The sequence below is a fragment of the Amia ocellicauda genome, unplaced genomic scaffold (assembly GCF_036373705.1).
Source record: "Amia ocellicauda isolate fAmiCal2 unplaced genomic scaffold, fAmiCal2.hap1 HAP1_SCAFFOLD_323, whole genome shotgun sequence".
Classification (NCBI taxonomy): Eukaryota; Metazoa; Chordata; class Actinopteri; order Amiiformes; family Amiidae; genus Amia; species Amia ocellicauda.
In genome coordinates, this window is record NW_027102891.1 from 10,001 (window position 1) to 19,223 (window position 9,223).

A 9,223-nucleotide genomic window follows, 5' to 3' on the forward strand; every position below is an offset into this window, starting at 1 on the left:
GAGCGCCGGGAGCCGTCGGTCAGTGAGTTGCTGAAGGAAAGCTCCAGCGCGGAGCCCGCACCCACCGGGGAGGTGTAGCCCTGCAGGCTGAGCGCCGGGAGCCGTCGGTCAGTGAGTGCTGAAGGAAAGCTCCAGCGCGGAGCCCGCACCCACCGGGGAGGTGTAGCCCTGCAGGCTGAGCGCCGGGAGCCGTCGGTCAGTGAGTGCTGAAGGAAAGCTCCAGCGCGGAGCCCGCACCCACCGGGGAGGTGTAGCCCTGCAGGCTGAGCGCCGGGAGCCCGTCGGTCAGTGAGTGCTGAAGGAAAGCTCCAGCGCGGAGCCCGCACCCACCGGGGAGGTGTAGCCCTGCAGGCTGAGCGCCGGGAGCCGTCGGTCAGTGAGTGCTGAAGGAAAGCTCCAGCGCGGAGCCCGCACCCACCGGGGAGGTGTAGCCCTGCAGGCTGAGCGCCGGGAGCCGTCGGTCAGTGAGTGCTGAAGGAAAGCTCCAGCGCGGAGCCCGCACCCACCGGGGAGGTGTAGCCCTGCAGGCTGAGCGCCGGGAGCCGTCGGTCGGTCGGTCGGTCAGTCAGTGAGTGAGTGAGTGTGTGTTGCGCTGGAGGAAAGCTCCAGCCCGGCGTCCGTCCCCACCGGGGAGGAGTAGGCTGCTGACTGAGCGCTGGGAGCCGGGAGCCTTTCCTGCAGTCAGTCGGTCGGTCAGTGAGTGAGTGAGTGTGTGTGCTGAAGGGAAGCTCCAGCCCGGCGTCCGTCCCCACCGGGGAGGAGTAGGCCTGCTGACTGAGCGCTGGGAGCCGGGAGCCTTTCCTGCAGTCAGTCGGTCGGTCAGTGAGTGAGTGAGTGTGTGTGCTGAAGGGAAGCTCCAGCCCGGCGTCCGTCCCCACCGGGGAGGAGTAGGCCTGCTGACTGAGCGCTGGGAGCCGGGAGCCTTTCCTGCAGTCAGTCGGTCGGTCAGTGAGTGAGTGAGTGTGTGTGCTGAAGGGAAGCTCCAGCCCGGCGTCCGTCCCCACCGGGGAGGAGTAGGCCTGCTGACTGAGCGCTGGGAGCCGGGAGCCTTTCCTGCAGTCAGTCGGTCGGTCAGTGAGTGAGTGAGTGTGTGTGCTGAAGGGAAGCTCCAGCCCGGCGTCCGTCCCCACCGGGGAGGAGTAGGCCTGCTGACTGAGCGCTGGGAGCCGGGAGCCTTTCCTGCAGTCAGTCGGTCGGTCAGTGAGTGAGTGAGTGTGTGTGCTGAAGGGAAGCTCCAAGCCCGGCGTCCGTCCCCACCGGGGAGGAGTAGGCCTGCTGACTGAGCGCTGGGAGCCGGGAGCCTTTCCTGCAGTCAGTCGGTCGGTCAGTGAGTGAGTGAGTGTGTGTGCTGAAGGGAAGCTCCAGCCCGGCGTCCGTCCCCACCGGGGAGGAGTAGGCCTGCTGACTGAGCGCTGGGAGCCGGGAGCCTTTCCTGCAGTCAGTCGGTCGGTCAGTGAGTGAGTGAGTGTGTGTGCTGAAGGGAAGCTCCAGCCCGGCGTCCGTCCCCACCGGGGAGGAGTAGGCCTGCTGACTGAGCGCTGGGAGCCGGGAGCCTTTCCTGCAGTCAGTCGGTCGGTCAGTGAGTGAGTGAGTGTGTGTGCTGAAGGGAAGCTCCAGCCCGGCGTCCGTCCCCACCGGGGAGTTGTGCCCGGGCCCGGGCCTCCTGCCGACGGACCGTGTGGCGCATTGTCCCGACTGCGGACTTTCTCCAGCAAAAAGGCGGAGGTGCAGTACCGCCATTTCGCCACACGAGGGACGGAATGGCACCCAACTGCCCCCTGGTGTCGAAAAAGCGCAAGGGCACCCGGGCCGGTCCGCCCCAGGCAGCGGCCGAGATGCAGCACCGGGGGCCCGGCCTGCCTGCCCTGGAGGTCAGCCTGCCAGCCCTGGAGGTCTGCCTTCCAGCCCTGGAGGACAGCCTGCCTGCCCTGGTAGCAGCACTGCCTGCCTTCCAGCCCTGGAGGTCTGCCTGTTAGCCCTGGAGGTCTGCTATCCAGCCCTGGTAGCAGCACTGCCTGCCCTGGAGGTCTGCCTGCCTGCCTTCCAGCCCTGGAGGTCTGCTATCCATCCCTGGAGGTCTGCCTGCCTGCCATCCAGCCCTGGAGGTCTGCTATCCAGCCCTGGTAGCAGCACTGCCTGCCCTGGAGGTCTGCCTGCCTGCCTTCCAGCCCTGGAGGTCTGCTATCCATCCCTGGAGGTCTGCCTGCCTGCCATCCAGCCCTGGAGGTCTGCTATCCAGCCCTGGTAGCAGCACTGCCTGCCCTGGAGGTCTGCTATCCAGCCCTGGAGGACAGCCTGCCTGCCCTGGTAGCAGCACTGCCTGCCCTGGAGGTCTGCTATCCAGCCCTGGAGGACAGCCTGCCTGCCCTGGTAGCAGCACTGCCTGCCCTGGAGGTCTGCTATCCAGCCCTGGAGGACAGCCTGCCTGCCCTGGTAGCAGCACTGCCTGCCCTGGAGGTCAGCCTGTTAGCCCTGGAGGTCTGCCTGCCTGCCCTGGAGGTCTGCCTGCCTGCCTGTTAGCCCTGGAGGTCAGCCTGTTAGCCCTGGAGGTCTGCTATCCAGCCCTGGAAGCAGCACTGCCTGCCCTGGAGGTCTGCTATCCAGCCCTGGAGGTCTGCCTGCCTGCCCTGGCAGCAGCACTGCCTGCCCTGGAGGTCAGCCTGCCAGCCCTGGAGGTCTGCCTTCCAGCCCTGGAGGTCTGCCTGTTAGCCCTGGAGGTCTGCTATCCAGCCCTGGTAGCAGCACTGCCTGCCCTGGAGGTCTGCCTGCCTGCCTTCCAGCCCTGGAGGTCTGCTATCCATCCCTGGAGGTCTGCCTGCCTGCCATCCAGCCCTGGAGGTCTGCTATCCAGCCCTGGTAGCAGCACTGCCTGCCCTGGAGGTCTGCCTGCCTGCCTTCCAGCCCTGGAGGTCTGCTATCCATCCCTGGAGGTCTGCCTGCCTGCCATCCAGCCCTGGAGGTCTGCTATCCAGCCCTGGTAGCAGCACTGCCTGCCCTGGAGGTCTGCTATCCAGCCCTGGAGGACAGCCTGCCTGCCCTGGTAGCAGCACTGCCTGCCCTGGAGGTCTGCTATCCAGCCCTGGAGGACAGCCTGCCTGCCCTGGTAGCAGCACTGCCTGCCCTGGAGGTCTGCTATCCAGCCCTGGAGGACAGCCTGCCTGCCCTGGTAGCAGCACTGCCTGCCCTGGAGGTCAGCCTGTTAGCCCTGGAGGTCTGCCTGCCTGCCCTGGAGGTCTGCCTGCCTGCCTGTTAGCCCTGGAGGTCAGCCTGTTAGCCCTGGAGGTCTGCTATCCAGCCCTGGAAGCAGCACTGCCTGCCCTGGAGGTCTGCTATCCAGCCCTGGAGGTCTGCCTGCCTGCCCTGGCAGCAGCACTGCCTGCCCTGGAGGTCAGCCTGCCAGCCCTGGAGGTCTGCCTTCCAGCCCTGGAGGTCTGCCTGTTAGCCCTGGAGGTCTGCTATCCAGCCCTGGAGGTCTGCCTGCCAGCCCTGGAGGTCTGCTATCCAGCCCTGGAGGTCTGCCTGTTAGCCCTGGAGGTCTGCTATCCAGCCCTGGAGGTCTGCCTGCCTGCCTGTTAGCCCTGGAGGTCAGCCTGTTAGCCCTGGAGGTCTGCCTGTTAGCCCTGGAGGTCAGCCTGCCAGCCCTGGAGGTCTGCCTTCCAGCCCTGGAGGTCTGCCTGCCTGCCTGTTAGCCCTGGAGGTCTGCCTTCCAGCCCTGGTAGCAGCACTGCCTGCCCTGGTAGCAGCACTGCCTGCCCTGGAGGTCTGCCTGCCTGCCCTGGAGGTCAGCCTGTTAGCCCTGGAGGTCTGCCTGCCTGCCCTGGAGGTCTGCCTGCCTGCCTGTTAGCCCTGGAGGTCAGCCTGTTAGCCCTGGAGGTCTGCTATCCAGCCCTGGAAGCAGCACTGCCTGCCCTGGAGGTCTGCTATCCAGCCCTGGAGGTCTGCCTGCCTGCCCTGGCAGCAGCACTGCCTGCCCTGGAGGTCAGCCTGCCAGCCCTGGAGGTCAGCCTGCCAGCCCTGGCAGCAGCACGGCCTACCTGCCTGCCTGCCCTGGAGGTCTGCCTGCCTGCCTGCCCTGGAGGTCAGCCTTCCAGCCCTGGCAGCAGCACGGCCTACCTGCCTGCCAGCCTGCCCTCCCCAGCCACACAGCCCTGCCTGCCTGCCTGCCAGCCCTGGAGGTCTCCCTGCCAGCCCTGGAGGTCTGCCTGCCTGCCTGCCTGCCTGCCTGCCTGCCCTGGAGGTCTGCCATCCTGCCTTCCAGCCCTGGAGGTCAGCCTGCCAGCCCTGGAGGTCAGCCTGTTAGCCCTGGAGGTCTGCCTGCCTGCCTGCCTGCCTGCCCTGGAGGTCAGCCTGCCAGCCCTGGAGGTCTGCCTGCCTGCCTGCCTGCCCTGGAGGTCAGCCTGCCAGCCCTGGCAGCAGCACGGCCTACCTGCCTGCCTGCCCTGGAGGTCTGCCTGCCTGCCTGCCCTGGAGGTCAGCCTTCCAGCCCTGGCAGCAGCACGGCCTACCTGCCTGCCAGCCTGCCCTCCCCAGCCACACAGCCCTGCCTGCCTGCCTGCCAGCCCTGGAGGTCTCCCTGCCAGCCCTGGAGGTCTGCCTGCCTGCCTGCCTGCCTGCCTGCCTGCCCTGGAGGTCTGCCATCCTGCCTTCCAGCCCTGGAGGTCAGCCTGCCAGCCCTGGAGGTCAGCCTGTTAGCCCTGGAGGTCTGCCTGCCTGCCTGCCTGCCTGCCCTGGAGGTCTGCCTGCCTGCCTGCCCCGGAGGTCAGCCCCAGGCAGCCGGGTGGCCTGCCTGCTGCTGCTAGGCCGCTGCCCCGAGCCGCCGACCCCATCGACAGGAACACGAGAGAGTTTACAAGCGAGAGGAGGCCACATATTCGACACCTTTCGTGCTCGTTTTAGTCTCCAGTCTGTTTTGACGTGTGTTATTCTGAATCTGCTGCTTTAACTCAAGGGATTCTGTCGCGATTGATGCCTTGTCCTTCGCTGTATGTTTGCACTGGTGTTGTAAGTCGCCCTCTGTAAGATCATCATTTATTATCTGCCAAGAAATAAAGATCATCATAATGTTCCCCAACTTTCAGCTTCTGGGGAGTTTGTTCCAGAGTGTGACGACTCTCTCTCTATCACCATCTCTCTCTCTATCTCCATCTCTCTATCACCATCTCTCTCTCTATCTCCATCTCTCTATCACCATCTCTCTCTCTATCTCTATCTCTCTATCACCATCTCTCTCTCCATCTCCATCTCTCTCTCTATCTCCATCTCTCTCTATCTCCATCTCTATCTCCACCTCTCTCTCCCTCTCCACCTCTCTCTCTCTCTATCTCTCCCTCTCTCTCACTGTGTGTGTGTGTGTGTGTGTGTGTGTGTGTGTGTGTGTGTGTACAGCAGTGTCTCCGGTTTTCCTTTTGGAATGCCTTGAAGCCGGGGGGGCTTTGCACTCATGAGAACATAGGGTGTCCTTGCCCTCCTTTCGCAGCCCAGGGCATTGAGAGATCCCTAGACGGGGAAATTACTTTCAAACTGCAGTACCGAAATGTGTCCGTTAGATGGTAGCATGCACCAAGGAATGAAGGAAAGTGCAAAACAAAATGAAAAGGCACATCGCCTGGGCGAAAAATAATCGTAACAAATCAACGGGGGCATTTCTCCGAAAACTAACACCGGGGCAGTGCTCAGGGGGGTCCCACCTCGTGGCCACCCGGTTTGGGGGGCGATCGGGGCCGGTTCCGAAAATCGCTAAATCTCCCATAGCCAGCCCACGCTCCATCCGATAGAGCAATGCCGGGCGGCCGGCCGGCAACTACGGATCATAACAAATCAACGGGGGCATTTCTCCGAAAACTAACACCGGGGCAGTGCTCAGGGGGGTCCCACCTCGTGGCCACCCGGTTTGGGGGGCGATCGGGGCCGGTTCCGAAAATCGCTAAATCTCCCATAGCCAGCACACGCTCCATCCGATAGAGCAATGCCGGGCGGCCGGCCGGCAACTACGGATCATAACAAATCAACGGGGGCATTTCTCCGAAAACTAACACCGGGGCAGTGCTCAGGGGGGTCCCACCTCGTGGCCACCCGGTTTGGGGGGCGATCGGGGCCGGTTCCGAAAATCGCTAAATCTCCCATAGCCAGCCCACGCTCCATCCGATAGAGCAATGCCGGGCGGCCGGCCGGCAACTACGGATCATAAGAAATCAACGGGGGCATTTCTCCGAAAACTAACACCGGGGCAGTGCTCAGGGGGGTCCCACCTCGTGGCCACCCGGTTTGGGGGGCCATCGGGGCCGGCTGAAGAATCGCCCATACTCTGCCATAGGCAGCCCACGGTCCATCCGATCAGAGCAATGCCGGGCGGCCGGCAACCTATGGATCATAACACATCAACGGAGGCATGATAAGAGCATCTTTTATTATCTGCCAAGAAATATAGACCATCACAATGTTCCCCAACTTTCAGCTTCTACCACATCGCTGGGGAGTTTATTCCACTGTGTGACTACTCTCTCTCTATCTCTCTCTCTCTCTCTCTCTCTCTCTGTGTGTGTGTGTGTGTGTGTGTGTGTGTGTGTGTGTGTGTGTGTGTGTGTGTGTACAGCAGTGTCTCCGGTTTTCCTTTTGGAATGCCTTGAAGCCGGGGGGGCTTTGCACTCATGAGAACATAGGGTGTCCTTGCCCTCCTTTCGCAGCCCAGGGCATTGAGAGATCCCTAGACGGGGAAATTACTTTCAAACTGCAGTACCGAAATGTGTCCGTTAGATGGTAGCATGCACCAAGGAATGAAGGAAAGTGCAAAACAAAATGAAAAGGCACATCGCCTGGGCGAAAAATAATCATAACAAATCAACGGGGGCATTTCTCGGAAAACTAACACCGGGGCAGTGCTCAGGGGGGTCCCACCTCGTGGCCACCCGGTTTGGGGGGCGATCGGGGCCGGTTCCGAAAATCGCTAAATCTCCCATAGCCAGCCCACGCTCCATCCGATAGAGCACTGCCGGGCGGCCGGCCGGCAACTACGGATCATAACAAATCAACGGGGGCATTTCTCGGAAAACTAACACCGGGGCAGTGCTCAGGGGGGTCCCACCTCGTGGCCACCCGGTTTGGGGGGCGATCGGGGCCGGTTCCGAAAATCGCTAAATCTCCCATAGCCAGCCCACGCTCCATCCGATAGAGCACTGCCGGGCGGCCGGCCGGCAACTACGGATCATAACAAATCAACGGGGGCATTTCTCGGAAAACTAACACCGGGGCAGTGCTCAGGGGGGTCCCACCTCGTGGCCACCCGGTTTGGGGGGCCATCGGGGCCGGCTGAAGAATCGCCCATACTCTGCCATAGGCAGCCCACGGTCCATCCGATCAGAGCAATGCCGGGCGGCCGGCAACCTATGGATCATAACACATCAACGGAGGCATGATAAGAGCATCTTTTATTATCTGCCAAGAAATATAGACCATCACAATGTTCCCCAACTTTCAGCTTCTACCACATCGCTGGGGAGTTTATTCCACTGTGTGACTACTCTCTCTCTATCTCTCTCTCTCTCTCTCTCTCTCTCTCTCTCTCTGTGTGTGTGTGTGTGTGTGTGTGTGTGTGTGTGTGTGTGTGTGTGTGTGTGTGTGTACAGCAGTGTCTCCGGTTTTCCTTTTGGAATGCCTTGAAGCCGGGGGGGCTTTGCACTCATGAGAACATAGGGTGTCCTTGCCCTCCTTTCGCAGCCCAGGGCATTGAGAGATCCCTAGACGGGGAAATTACTTTCAAACTGCAGTACCGAAATGTGTCCGTTAGATGGTAGCATGCACCAAGGAATGAAGGAAAGTGCAAAACAAAATGAAAAGGCACATCGCCTGGGCGAAAAATAATCGTAACAAATCAACGGGGGCATTTCTCCGAAAACTAACACCGGGGCAGTGCTCAGGGGGGTCCCACCTCGTGGCCACCCGGTTTGGGGGGCGATCGGGGCCGGTTCCGAAAATCGCTAAATCTCCCATAGCCAGCCCACGCTCCATCCGATAGAGCAATGCCGGGCGGCCGGCCGGCAACTACGGATCATAACAAATCAACGGGGGCATTTCTCGGAAAACTAACACCGCGGCAGTGCTCAGGGGGGTCCCACCTCGTGGCCACCCGGTTTGGGGGGCCATCGGGGCCGGCTGAAGAATCGCCCATACTCTGCCATAGGCAGCCCACGGTCCATCCGATCAGAGCAATGCCGGGCGGCCGGCAACCTATGGATCATAACACATCAACGGAGGCATGATAAGAGCATCTTTTATTATCTGCCAAGAAATATAGACCATCACAATGTTCCCCAACTTTCAGCTTCTACCACATCGCTGGGGAGTTTATTCCACTGTGTGACTACTCTCTCTCTATCTCTCTCTCTCTCTCTCTCTCTCTCTGTGTGTGTGTGTGTGTGTGTGTGTGTGTGTGTGTGTGTGTGTGTGTGTGTGTGTACAGCAGTGTCTCCGGTTTTCCTTTTGGAATGCCTTGAAGCCGGGGGGGCTTTGCACTCATGAGAACATAGGGTGTCCTTGCCCTCCTTTCGCAGCCCAGGGCATTGAGAGATCCCTAGACGGGGAAATTACTTTCAAACTGCAGTACCGAAATGTGTCCGTTAGATGGTAGCATGCACCAAGGAATGAAGGAAAGTGCAAAACAAAATGAAAAGGCACATCGCCTGGGCGAAAAATAATCATAACAAATCAACGGGGGCATTTCTCGGAAAACTAACACCGGGGCAGTGCTCAGGGGGGTCCCACCTCGTGGCCACCCGGTTTGGGGGGCGATCGGGGCCGGTTCCGAAAATCGCTAAATCTCCCATAGCCAGCCCACGCTCCATCCGATAGAGCACTGCCGGGCGGCCGGCCGGCAACTACGGATCATAACAAATCAACGGGGGCATTTCTCGGAAAACTAACACCGGGGCAGTGCTCAGGGGGGTCCCACCTCGTGGCCACCCGGTTTGGGGGGCGATCGGGGCCGGTTCCGAAAATCGCTAAATCTCCCATAGCCAGCCCACGCTCCATCCGATAGAGCACTGCCGGGCGGCCGGCCGGCAACTACGGATCATAACAAATCAACGGGGGCATTTCTCGGAAAACTAACACCGGGGCAGTGCTCAGGGGGGTCCCACCTCGTGGCCACCCGGTTTGGGGGGCCATCGGGGCCGGCTGAAGAATCGCCCATACTCTGCCATAGGCAGCCCACGGTCCATCCGATCAGAGC